This window comes from Bombus vancouverensis, unplaced genomic scaffold (assembly GCF_051014615.1).
Source record: "Bombus vancouverensis nearcticus unplaced genomic scaffold, iyBomVanc1_principal scaffold0136, whole genome shotgun sequence".
NCBI lineage: Eukaryota > Metazoa > Arthropoda > Insecta > Hymenoptera > Apidae > Bombus > Bombus vancouverensis.
The window spans coordinates 1102-12220 of NW_027469024.1; the positions used below are offsets into that span (position 1 = coordinate 1102).

At 36.6% G+C, this 11119-nt stretch overlaps 1 long non-coding RNA gene across 1 annotated transcript; it reads left to right on the top strand.

Annotated features, from left to right (window-relative positions):
- The first annotated feature begins 549 nt into the window (after positions 1 to 549).
- On the top strand, positions 550 to 4076 carry LOC143305102 (uncharacterized). The gene is made up of 7 exons (XR_013061784.1): positions 550 to 1087; positions 1300 to 1395; positions 1472 to 1750; positions 1826 to 2094; positions 2178 to 2274; positions 2437 to 3045; positions 3190 to 4076. It is a non-coding gene; the product is annotated as an uncharacterized LOC143305102 (long non-coding RNA).
- Positions 4077 to 11119: the final 7043 nt, after the last annotated feature.

Genomic DNA, 11119 nt, shown 5'->3' on the forward strand with positions numbered 1-11119 from the left:
TTCTGTAAATTTCGTTTCTGTTGTATCAAGAGAATAATGGAATATTCCACTTAGATCGTATACTTCTTGCATGTACATACAAAATTTTCCGGCTAATCTAAAACACTTCATAAGATAGAGAGCTTCTGGAGATTCGGACACAGAGAGTGCATAAAATACAAGATAAGTCTCGTGTCTTTCAAAATTATTTTTTATTCGCTAAAAACGTCCTGTGTACTCATGCAATCACATGCAACCTCGAAACTTCGCTTATTTTTTATCACTTTCCAATTCAATACACTGTTTCTGCATTTTTAACTATATGTAAGAGAAATTTCCATTCAGCCAAAGGTGTACTTACAGATTATAGATTCCTATACGACTCTCGGTAAAAATTTATCCGCACTCCAGATAGTTAAAACTTCTGTCGACCGTACTGATCCATCTGCACTCTTCGTATGACGTCAATATCTGTTCAGTGCTGCTGCGTAGGTTTCATTGTGTTACGTCAATTCGTTTGTGACCGTTGCGCGAGTAATGGCGCTTTGCAATGGCGATTTGCAGGAAAACAGTGCAGGATGCTGTGATTCGTTTCTTGTGGTCGGAGGTTATGTTTGATGCCTATATTTATCAAAGATTTAATGCACATTATGGAGAAAGTGTTTTGTCACGAAGTGTGTTTGAATGGGCACAAAAGTTCAAAGAAGATCGCACAAGTGTTATGAAAAAACAGCTGGACGCCCGTCCACATCCACGATGACAACATTGAACGTGCTCATGAACTTATGCTCTATGGAATAGACGAGTGACGCTGGATAATGTGGCAAATCATTTGCAAATCAGCCACGGCTCTGCTTATGCAATAGTGCACGACAGATTTGGGTTTTAAAAAGTTTGTGCGAGATGGATGCCGAGAAAGCTGATGAAAAGGTGAAGACGACGATGCACTCGTGGTTCGCAGCTCAGCCCAAAACATTTTTTAACGAGAAAATACGAAGGTCCTTCAGCAAATGGACAAAGTGTATACAGAAATTGAGTGATTATGTCAAAAAATGATGTATGTCTTTTTTGACAATTGCTTAAAATAAATTCTACACCGACAGAGCGGGTAACTTTTTACTCACCCTCGTAAGACACTTAAATTTCCAATCTATTATGATGAATAAAAGAGCTTATACTATTAAATCTAATTGTATTTTGTTGCATGAGAGTACACGTGTATGTGATGTACATTACCTTTATATCCCCTTGAACGCTTCAATATTGCGCATATATACTATATTTTGTACAGCTTCTATAAAATTTTGTATGTTTGTTTAGGCTGTTAATCTAGAGGCTGGAGTACAAAGAAGTGGCACAATGATGTGGGCTGATGACATTTATAATTATCAAGGAATCACCCCTACATTCGCTCAGGTATATATCGTTGACTATAATGTATTTAACATATATGATTGTTAGAATATTAATAATTAATTTTTAATTCTATCAGAATTTTAATGAAACTGTCCCTTGGGAAGGAAGAACTGATACCTTGATATCACGGTTTGTACATCCTATATATACGACAAATTTTAGAACATTATATAACGAAGAACCAGATCGCCGTGGCCATGTGATGTGAATAAAAGGACTTGAATTTGATGATATTTTTATAATGTTAGATAACATAACTAAGTATCTTCACAGTAAGATAGGATGACATGGTTTACATGATCTTAATGTTGTTCACTTGAGTGATGATATTATAAGGAAAAGTGTAATATCACAGGTAGGATGATTCATAATTTAGAACTACTAACTCATGTATGTATTAAAAATTAAAGAAATATATTAAATTTTATAGGATATTTATGTTTAGTAACCAGTAATTCAGAGATTGGTATTCATGGTTACTATAACGAGGCTGTAGAAACGCACCCTTTCTTCTTTGCAAATGGTCCTGTATTTATGTCTAAGCCGAAACTGGAACCTCTGAATAATTTAGATTTATTCTTGTTATTTTCTAAAATACTTATCTACAGTATACCGTAAGGAATGATACCGTATCGCACCTAATCAAGTGCCTTAAGAAACATCAACAGGATATCACAGTAATCCCTTATCGACTGATATGTAAGTAAAAGTTATGTGTCATTGTTATACACAGTTATGTGTTAGTGTTATACACAGTTATTTATCATTTTCTATTAATTCAGTTGTAGCCACTACAATATCTATGACACTGGTAGTAATTATGAGAACAATAATGATGTTCTATAAGAGGAAATGATGATTAGGAACAAAAACTTACAGGTAAGTCAAAGTATATGTTATTTGCCATTTGAAAAGAAAGTTACTAACTTAGAATTTTTTGATAAATAATAATTGTGCAAAATATATTGGATTTCAAATTTGTCAAAAATTGAAATTTAAGAAGCATTGTAATAATATAACATTAATATTTTGATTTTTCAGGAGATGTCATGCGGTGGATGGATAATATGTAAAAAATATTAAGCAGTATATGAATTTTCATATTGCGTAGAGATAACAAAATGAATTTTAAAAAATGTCGACATGGTAATAAGAAATAGCATCATGACAAAGAATATATAAAGACAGTTTCATTTTTTATAAATAAAAATTTGTTGTTCCAGATTTTGAAATATAGTGAAACGTTTAATTAGTATCTTAATATCTTTAAATAATTATTATTTTAGAATCAATTGTAATTGTATCATACGTACTTTTGAATTCGTGCAAGAACATATGTAATTTTGAAGTAGTTATTATTAGGAAATTGTTAGACGCGAACAGTATGCGAAAAGTTAGTATGCAGTGTAATAATTATCAATCAAAACACAAGAATTAAATTCTTGAGGAAAAAATTTCCGGAATTTCTTATTTACACGATTATAAAGAAATCCATAATAAAAAGGAGCTGCTTTCTAATACTTCTCTTCCTTGTAATGCCTATGTTAATGATAACGAGGTTCGACTTTTTGTTTTTAGAGGGATACTGGAAAATTTGAAAGTACAGTACCATTGGGAAGAAAATCACGATATTGAAAACGATATTTGCAAGTAAATTTCCAAAAAATCTGTTTTCAAATTTTCGCTTTCTATTTCACATTAAAAGAAAGGGCTGCCTTCTTTCTCTGCAAGACAAAACAAACATTCTGAATCTCGTATCAATGAATGATGTCAATAAGTTATTTTTCTTTTCAGATTGAACAATATTCCAGATTTATTCATAATTTCATACTACGCGAAGAATAGACTTTCATAGGTATACAAAGGAAATATTAAGTATAGGAAAACTCTTTTTCGTTGTAGGTGACATATGCTTCACGGTTGAACACGTGTATTTTTGAACACATATAAATGAAAAAGTACTCTTATGGAGAAAAAGAATTGATACCTTCGATTGACATTAGATAATGTATATAAACTTATGAACAATCACTATCGGTTTGTATTTTAGGTGCACACGCAGATTTGTTGGAGTTCTTATAAAATGTACATCCTGTACGAACGTTTTATTCTTCCAAATTTTACGATACTATGTCTCATATAATAACTATATGGATTAAACGTAATATAAATGATCCGAAAATAGACTCGAACGACATTAATTGTCTTTCTATTTATACCAATATCGAAAATACAAGTAAAGCCGGAGCAATAGTATGCAAGAATGGACTATTTATTATTTTAAACCAAATCATAGCATATTCAGAATGCACAGTATTATCATGAAATGTAAATGAATCAGTTGTAAACGAACGATTTTACTGTAAAATCGTTGCCTCCTTTTTTTCATCTGAAATATAGCAGCAATGAGTACATTCTTTTAATATATAATAAAACGAGATATCTTTATAAAGTTACATATGTCATCACTGGTAACTGTTATCTCGTATGACACCAAATATACCGTTAGTATGGAATGATATTTTTATGAAGATATACTTTAATGATAGATTTTATGAATGAAACGTTATATAAGAAAAATTATCTCTTGTCATTCTATGAAGTGTAGTAGCTAACGAAGATTAATTTTACGAAGTATTGGAGCAAAAGAGAATTAAAAAATTAAAAAGATCTAAATAAGATTGTTCGTGTGGCTTAATTATCTCAATTCTGGTACACCACTTGTTACATTCTAACTAATTAGCGCTAAACAATAACTTGCAAATATTAAAGATATTAACACCTTAATATTAACACCTAAAGGTTTTCAGGAAATTTTATAATATTTGATTATTGTATATCTAGTCATTGATTGATAAAATTTCTTGTATAAGCATAGATCGAGGTTGACGTCATACGCAGATTGCATTACAGGTATCGTTTTAATTTATTTTATGGCTAGAATCATTTGAATATTATACGAATAATTATTTCCATTCGAACGATTAATAAATCACGTACCTATAAAAGATATATTATGAAAAAGACGTGACGAAACAAACAAATATTGGAAATTCCGTTGTCATTAGATCAATTATTTTTGCAATGATTTTTATTTCCATGTAATTACATATGAAATGGGTAATTCATTAACATCTCCTCGAATCGAATATAATTCGTTACACTTCACAACGATTCAAATAATGGACGGGAAATATATAATAACTTTCTTGTCCTTGCGTTAAAATAGTACTGTACAAATCAGATGATACAGGAAATACCCAAAAAACCCAATTACATCCACATTGCATGACAGCACACTTGCAATGGATTTTTGTGATTTCAATGTCACAGACAATGACACAACTAATCAGAACGCGTTCGAGGCTATAGACATTGAAATTACCGCGTGTTTAATACGTTTAAAGCATAAATCTAAATTTCACGCGATTATTTCTTTGTACATTGTGAAACTCTTAAATTATCTTAATCGAATAAATAATCCTAATGTAATAAAACATTTTGAAATAGACCTAGATATCTGAAACAGAAACTCGAAGGATAAGAAATCCTAAAAGGTACTAATCCTAAAATAACAAACTCCTAAATAATAAACAAGTGATAAAACCTGTTATAAATAATAAACCTTACCTGGAATAATCAAATCCTAACTAATCGAAAATAAAATAAGGCAAGCAATTCTTAATCTTTCAAGTAATTTTTCCGAAAACACAGAAAGATAGAGAAATTAAAAAGACGCAGCACAAATTGCAGCACAATGAAAGTTTCAGAGCGATGAATACGATCGTATTAAACTAAATAATTTTCAAAAGTGAAATTACACTGAAACGTATATCGATGATATTTGTCATTTCTACGATCTGTTTCGCTTGATCGTGCTTCTTTTCTGATGTAAATTCAATTTATAATACGAACTAAGTTTCCTTTATTATTATTAGTCCTGCGTCTTTTTAATTCGTCACTTCTTTTATTTCAGAACAATGACGGGCTCCAAGATGCTGTTCGGATGTTTGGCGTTAATTGCTTTTCTGCATCCATTAGTTCACGTTTGTACTTCGAGTAGTACAGCTCAAGGTTTGTACTTCGAGTTGTCTTTTTCCATGCACTTCAAATTCCAATACGATCTGGTCACGTGGCCTTCGTACAATTTCGAAATTTTACCTGTTTGGTAATCGTCAATGAAAAAAGAAGTTATGCGTGACCTCAACACATTGAAACAATTTTTATGATTTTTTATTTGCCGGTTGGTCAGCAAGTTAATGGAAAAATTTCACTTAACTATTCGCGTTAATTTCTTCGGTTTAACTTTTGGGAAATGCTTCGTTAGCTTCGGGAATATTCCAACGATTCGTTTTACGTACAAAATAAGCATGATAAATATTACATCACGGTAATGTAATATCGGAATATATTAAAGATGTAATTTTGTCCGATTAATTATAATTTATTAATAATGGATTGAAAATACAGATATTAGTTATACAGAGAAACGATGTTTGATTAACAGGAAAACTAACTGCAACGCTCGTATTTACAACAAATAACTTGACAACTATTTGGTAACTCTCTCTCTCTCTCTCTCTCTCTCTCTCTCACACACACTAGCAACTCTAACACTCGACAACACTCGCAACTCAATTCTAACGACTCTATGCTTCGACGTCTCGATCAACTCTGATTCTCGCAACACGCACACTTTTCGATTCGCCTTGAATAGCGAAACCGTCCTTCTTCTAACGTTGTCTATTGTTTCCCTCATACCTATGTAAGAACTACCAACTACGTGCCTTTAGTCACGTAGGCACTCTTAAATGTAAACGAACCACAGAAACACGACGTACACGGTTTTTCTATTTTCAGCCGATCTCCAATCAAAGCTATTCTACGATATTACAATCGGCCTTTCCTGACAATCACATCTGCCCTCAGATGTGCTCATCATCGCCGCTCGCACTTACATCACTATCGTCAGCATTCCACCATTTCATGTGATCGGCTGCCGTGGAAGTTGTACGTGGCCCTTCGTGCTCCCCCTCTCGCTGCACTATGTATCGGTCATTTCGCAGGACTTTTATCACCCGATACGGTCCAAGAAACTTCGGATGCAGCTTTAGCCCGGGACCCCTCTGCATCCTCTCGATTGCCACTAGATCTCCCGTCCTGTATGCTGTCGCCTTCTTGCGTCTCCTGTTATACGCCCGCTTGTTTCGGATTTGGATCTCCTCAATCCGTCTTTTTGCGTCCGCACGCAGCTGATCTCGTTCCTCTTGGAACACCGCGGCCTGTTCGTCCTCGATGCTACTGCTCCTCTTTCGCTCTTCCTCTATCTTCCTCTCCGTTCTTTGTTTACCCATTTCACTCTTGTCAGGGGCTTTGATCGTCGTGACAGCATCGTGACATTTTCGTAGGCTCGGTTCGTACATGGAAGACGTTAACAACTTACCATCTACCGAGACTATGATCTCTTCTTTTTCGAAGGTCTTCACGTTCATCGTGTCCTCGACAATCCCATCGTCGTCCTCGTCATCCACATCCTCTGTATATCGAATCTTCGTATCGATATTATTGGAGGGATTCCGCACGTGCGACTTCCCTTGTCTTTTCGTTCGCCTTGCATTCACTCTCTTCGAGTCTATCCGAAAACTTGAAACAACCCTCACACCCGCAACGCTATCCTTCTCAGTAAATTCGCAAATATCATCAACAACATCCTGCTGCTGTTGTTTAGCCAGATTCTTCCTCCTCGTGATGTTCGCTAAGTCCTCCTGCTGGCCGCAAGAATCCGACGAGGACACCATCTCGTGGTCCACTTTACCAATCACCACGTGTCTTGCCACTATTCTCCGTTCCTCCGACACTTGCTGCACAGCTGCCCGATACTTCTTCAAAACTTCTGCTAACTCTTCTTTATTTTCTTCCAATTGCGACAGTAGCTCAGTTCGTTCGTGACTAGCTACATTAACACGATCTTCTGCTTCGGAACGTTGCCGCAGTACTTCCTGCAACGAAGCCTGCGTCTCATTCGGTTCTTGCTCCAGTGCCTGTTTCGCTTTAACTGCAACTGCTCTAGCGCATTCTGCATCTTCTAACTGGTTCTTCAGCTGTCGTAAAGCTGCTTTACCCGTCGAGTCACCTTTCGATCTCTCCAGCATCGTTTGAGCGTCTCTTAGCAATGCTTTGGTTCTCTTCAAATCTCTTTTTAGCCTATGTTGCATGTCGTTAACGTGTGACAAATCTATCTCACTCGCCTGTGTCTCTACATCTATCTTGAGGACTTCCGGACACTCATCGGGATTTTCGTCCTTTATTCTACTAATAAAAGATTCTCCCCCTTTTATACTTATTTCAACAGTGTCCAAAAAGTCTGCGCCAATAATAAGCGAATGTTGCATCACTGTGTCTGGAACTACGTGTATGGTTATACAGTACGACTCATTGTCTATAATAATGTTCGTCGAAAATTTCCCGAGCGTAAAATTCCTTCCGGAACCGACACCGCCAAATCCAACGATTTCCCGACTTAATCTGGACGCTCCGATTTTCACATGCTGATCTGCTCGCATTAGAGTCAGCTCACTACCGGTGTCTATCAACGCGCTCAATTCGAAATTTTCCATCTTAACATCCTTACCACGCCTTGTTTGTAACGACCGAAACACGCTGTAAACTTTTTTTGAGGGCTCACCCAAATTGTCGCAACTTGATGCGATGTGTCCGTACTCCCTACATTTGAAGCATTTAGGTCCTCTCGACTTGCTCGGACACTCCGCACACACGTGCTCCGCATCACCGCAATTGTAGCATCGCGCCTTCCTCGCATCTCCAGATCGACCGGGTTCCTTGTTCCTCTCGGTTTCGGACAGCTTCGCCATCGGCTTTACCCTGCTACTCTTCGGCTCCTCAAATTTCGTCCTCATCTCCATATCTCTTTTTATCGCTTCGTAGCGCCTGAAACGCTCTTTTAATTGCTCGATATTCCTGGCTCCGTATAGCACAGTCTTGTTCGCGACCTCGTCGGGAATGCCTTGAATAATGTAGTCTATCAAGGATTGCGTATCAACCCTTCCTTGTTTTGCAATCCCGCACATGTGATACATATATTGTTGCAGACTCTCATCTGCTTTCTTCTTTCTATGGGATAACTCGCCATGTATCTGTTGGTCGCTTACTACATTTTCAAACTCATTCCTCAACGCCCTTTTTAGCTTTCCCCAGAACTTCGCGCATCGCTCTTGTCGTACGAAGGCCTGAGCGGAGCCTGCGAGTAATTTCTTAGCATAGGCCACCATGTGGGCGTTTGACCAACCCCACACTTCTGCCATTTCCTCGAAGTCTTCCACCCACTGATTTACACTCAGCAGATCATCCCCGCTGAATTTCTCTAATGAGTCTTCCACGTCTTTAAGACTCAACATCGAACCGACGCATATACTTCTGCTGATACTCATCGCGGTCCTGATACACCGCTCGCGTGCCTCTCCTGTATTCTCGCGCGCCTTGTTTATCGTCCTCGCCTTCACTTTCGTCGGAGCTCTCTTCTTCCGACGATACATCGTCTCCTTCTAGGGCCGCCTGTAGCCGCGCGCGTAGTTCGGATTTTCTTCCCGTTACCTTCAACCCCAAGCTAACGAGACGCGCTCTCAGCTCTTTCGTCCTCAGCTTCTCGAGGTCTTCCTCTCCCTCTTGACTGCGTTCGGCTCTCTGCTTGCTTCTTAGATCTCGCTGATTTGTTGGTTCTTCGCCACGCTTCGAATCCTTAGGAGTAGATCGACCAGGTTTGCACGCTCTGTTCAACCTGGCAACCAGCACTGATCTCGCACCGGATATAGGCAGATTCATCTGTGCGAGCTTACTCCTCAGCTCCTCCAGCGTCAAATCCTCTTCACCCGACAATCGTTCGTCTTCAACGTTTGCCATTTTATTCTATTCTTTTCTACTCCCGCACAAATAGCTCCGTTAAATCGTATCGTTTCTCTGTCTTATTCAATCCCGGACGAGCCCCCACTTGTAATATCGGAATATATTAATAATGGATTGAAAATACAGATATTAGTTAGACAGAGAAACGATGTTTGATTAACAGGAAAACTATATGCAACGCTCGTATTTACAACAAATAACTTGACAACTATTTGGTAACTCTCTCTCTCTCTCTCTCTCTCTCTCTCTCTCTCTCTCACTAGCAACTCTAACACTCGACAACACTCGCAACTCAATTCTAACGACTCTATGCTTCGACGTCTCGATCAACTCTGATTCTCGCAACACGCACACTTTTCGATTCGCCTTGGGTAGCGAAACCGTCCTTCTTCTAACGCGTTTTTAAAACGCGATGGCGCTATCACTTTCTAAAAGCGTCGTCTTTACATTTCCGATGGCCACGGGCACATCCGACTGCCAGATATACAATGTATTATAAGAGTATCATTACCATACTTTTCATGAAAAGAGCAATTTCTCTTGATAACTATACTCTGTAACATAGATTGAAGTCGCTGATTTGATCCCTCTGATATCGTTGTCTTATGAGAGTCTCGCCTGGTCTTGATTGGTTCTGTTGACTCTTATCGTTGTGAAAAATCGATTCGTTGTGTACCTTTTTTGTATAGAGAATTATTTTGTGGTAGAATATAATGTTGTAATATTTGTGGTCTTTACTTTACTAATTTTGTCACTGAGCCGCTCTTTGGTTCGTTGAGCGATTCATATTCCGCATATATTCCGTACTTGCTTCGCTTGGTACTTTTATAATTTTCGCAGTTACAATAAAAAATTTAATTCTCAACAGATTAAAGATTTAACCTCTTGCTTTATAGTGTACAATAATTTTTTTTTTTTTTTTTGTATAGGTTATGTGATCCATAGTTTGAGTAAGTAGTACATATATATATATATATATATATATATATATATATATATATATATTTACGTGACAAGCTTTCATTTCAATCTATATTTAAGATTAATATTTTATCAGTTTCTGTTCGTAACAACATCGAAGTAGTCAATAAGTTTGAAGAGTATAATTAAGGAAGTTATGAAGCAAGAGGTTAAGAACAAATTCTGAAAGAGGTTATGTACAACTCAGTAGTACTGCTTTACATTACTTTGCGAATTACTTTTCAAGCATAAAAATAGTTTAACAGCCACTTATAGTTACTTCCTTACCATTACATTCATTAAATTCGTTTGATTTTGTAAACAAAATAACCACGCTGACCAGTCTCTTATTTAAAATAGAATTATTTTGTCATATATCCAACAGTTTACTTTCTCTTCGTAAATATTATTAATAATTTTATCAATTTCGTATACTTCCATCCTTCGTATAAGTGACAATGAATCAGAAGAGTTTCATAGCAATATTGAACAACATACAGTCAACTACAACACCATTAGATACATCCACCATACAGTCAACTACAACACCATTAGATAACAGCAATACGATAGATTATAATTTTCTACGTGTCATTGATTCATCATCATCATTTTCCATTTTTTTAGCATATGTAAAAACCATCCAATTTAAAATGTTTAAATAACAATAGCCTATACAATATAATTTTATGTAAAAAAATTGATTATACCGTGCTTTAAAACCGTGCTTTAAAATCGATATTCGCTGAAACAATACATCGCTCTGCGCTTCCAATTTGTTTTCGCACGAAGAATCAGTCCACTCATTGTTACCGTCACCATCTCTACCGTAATCTATATTACT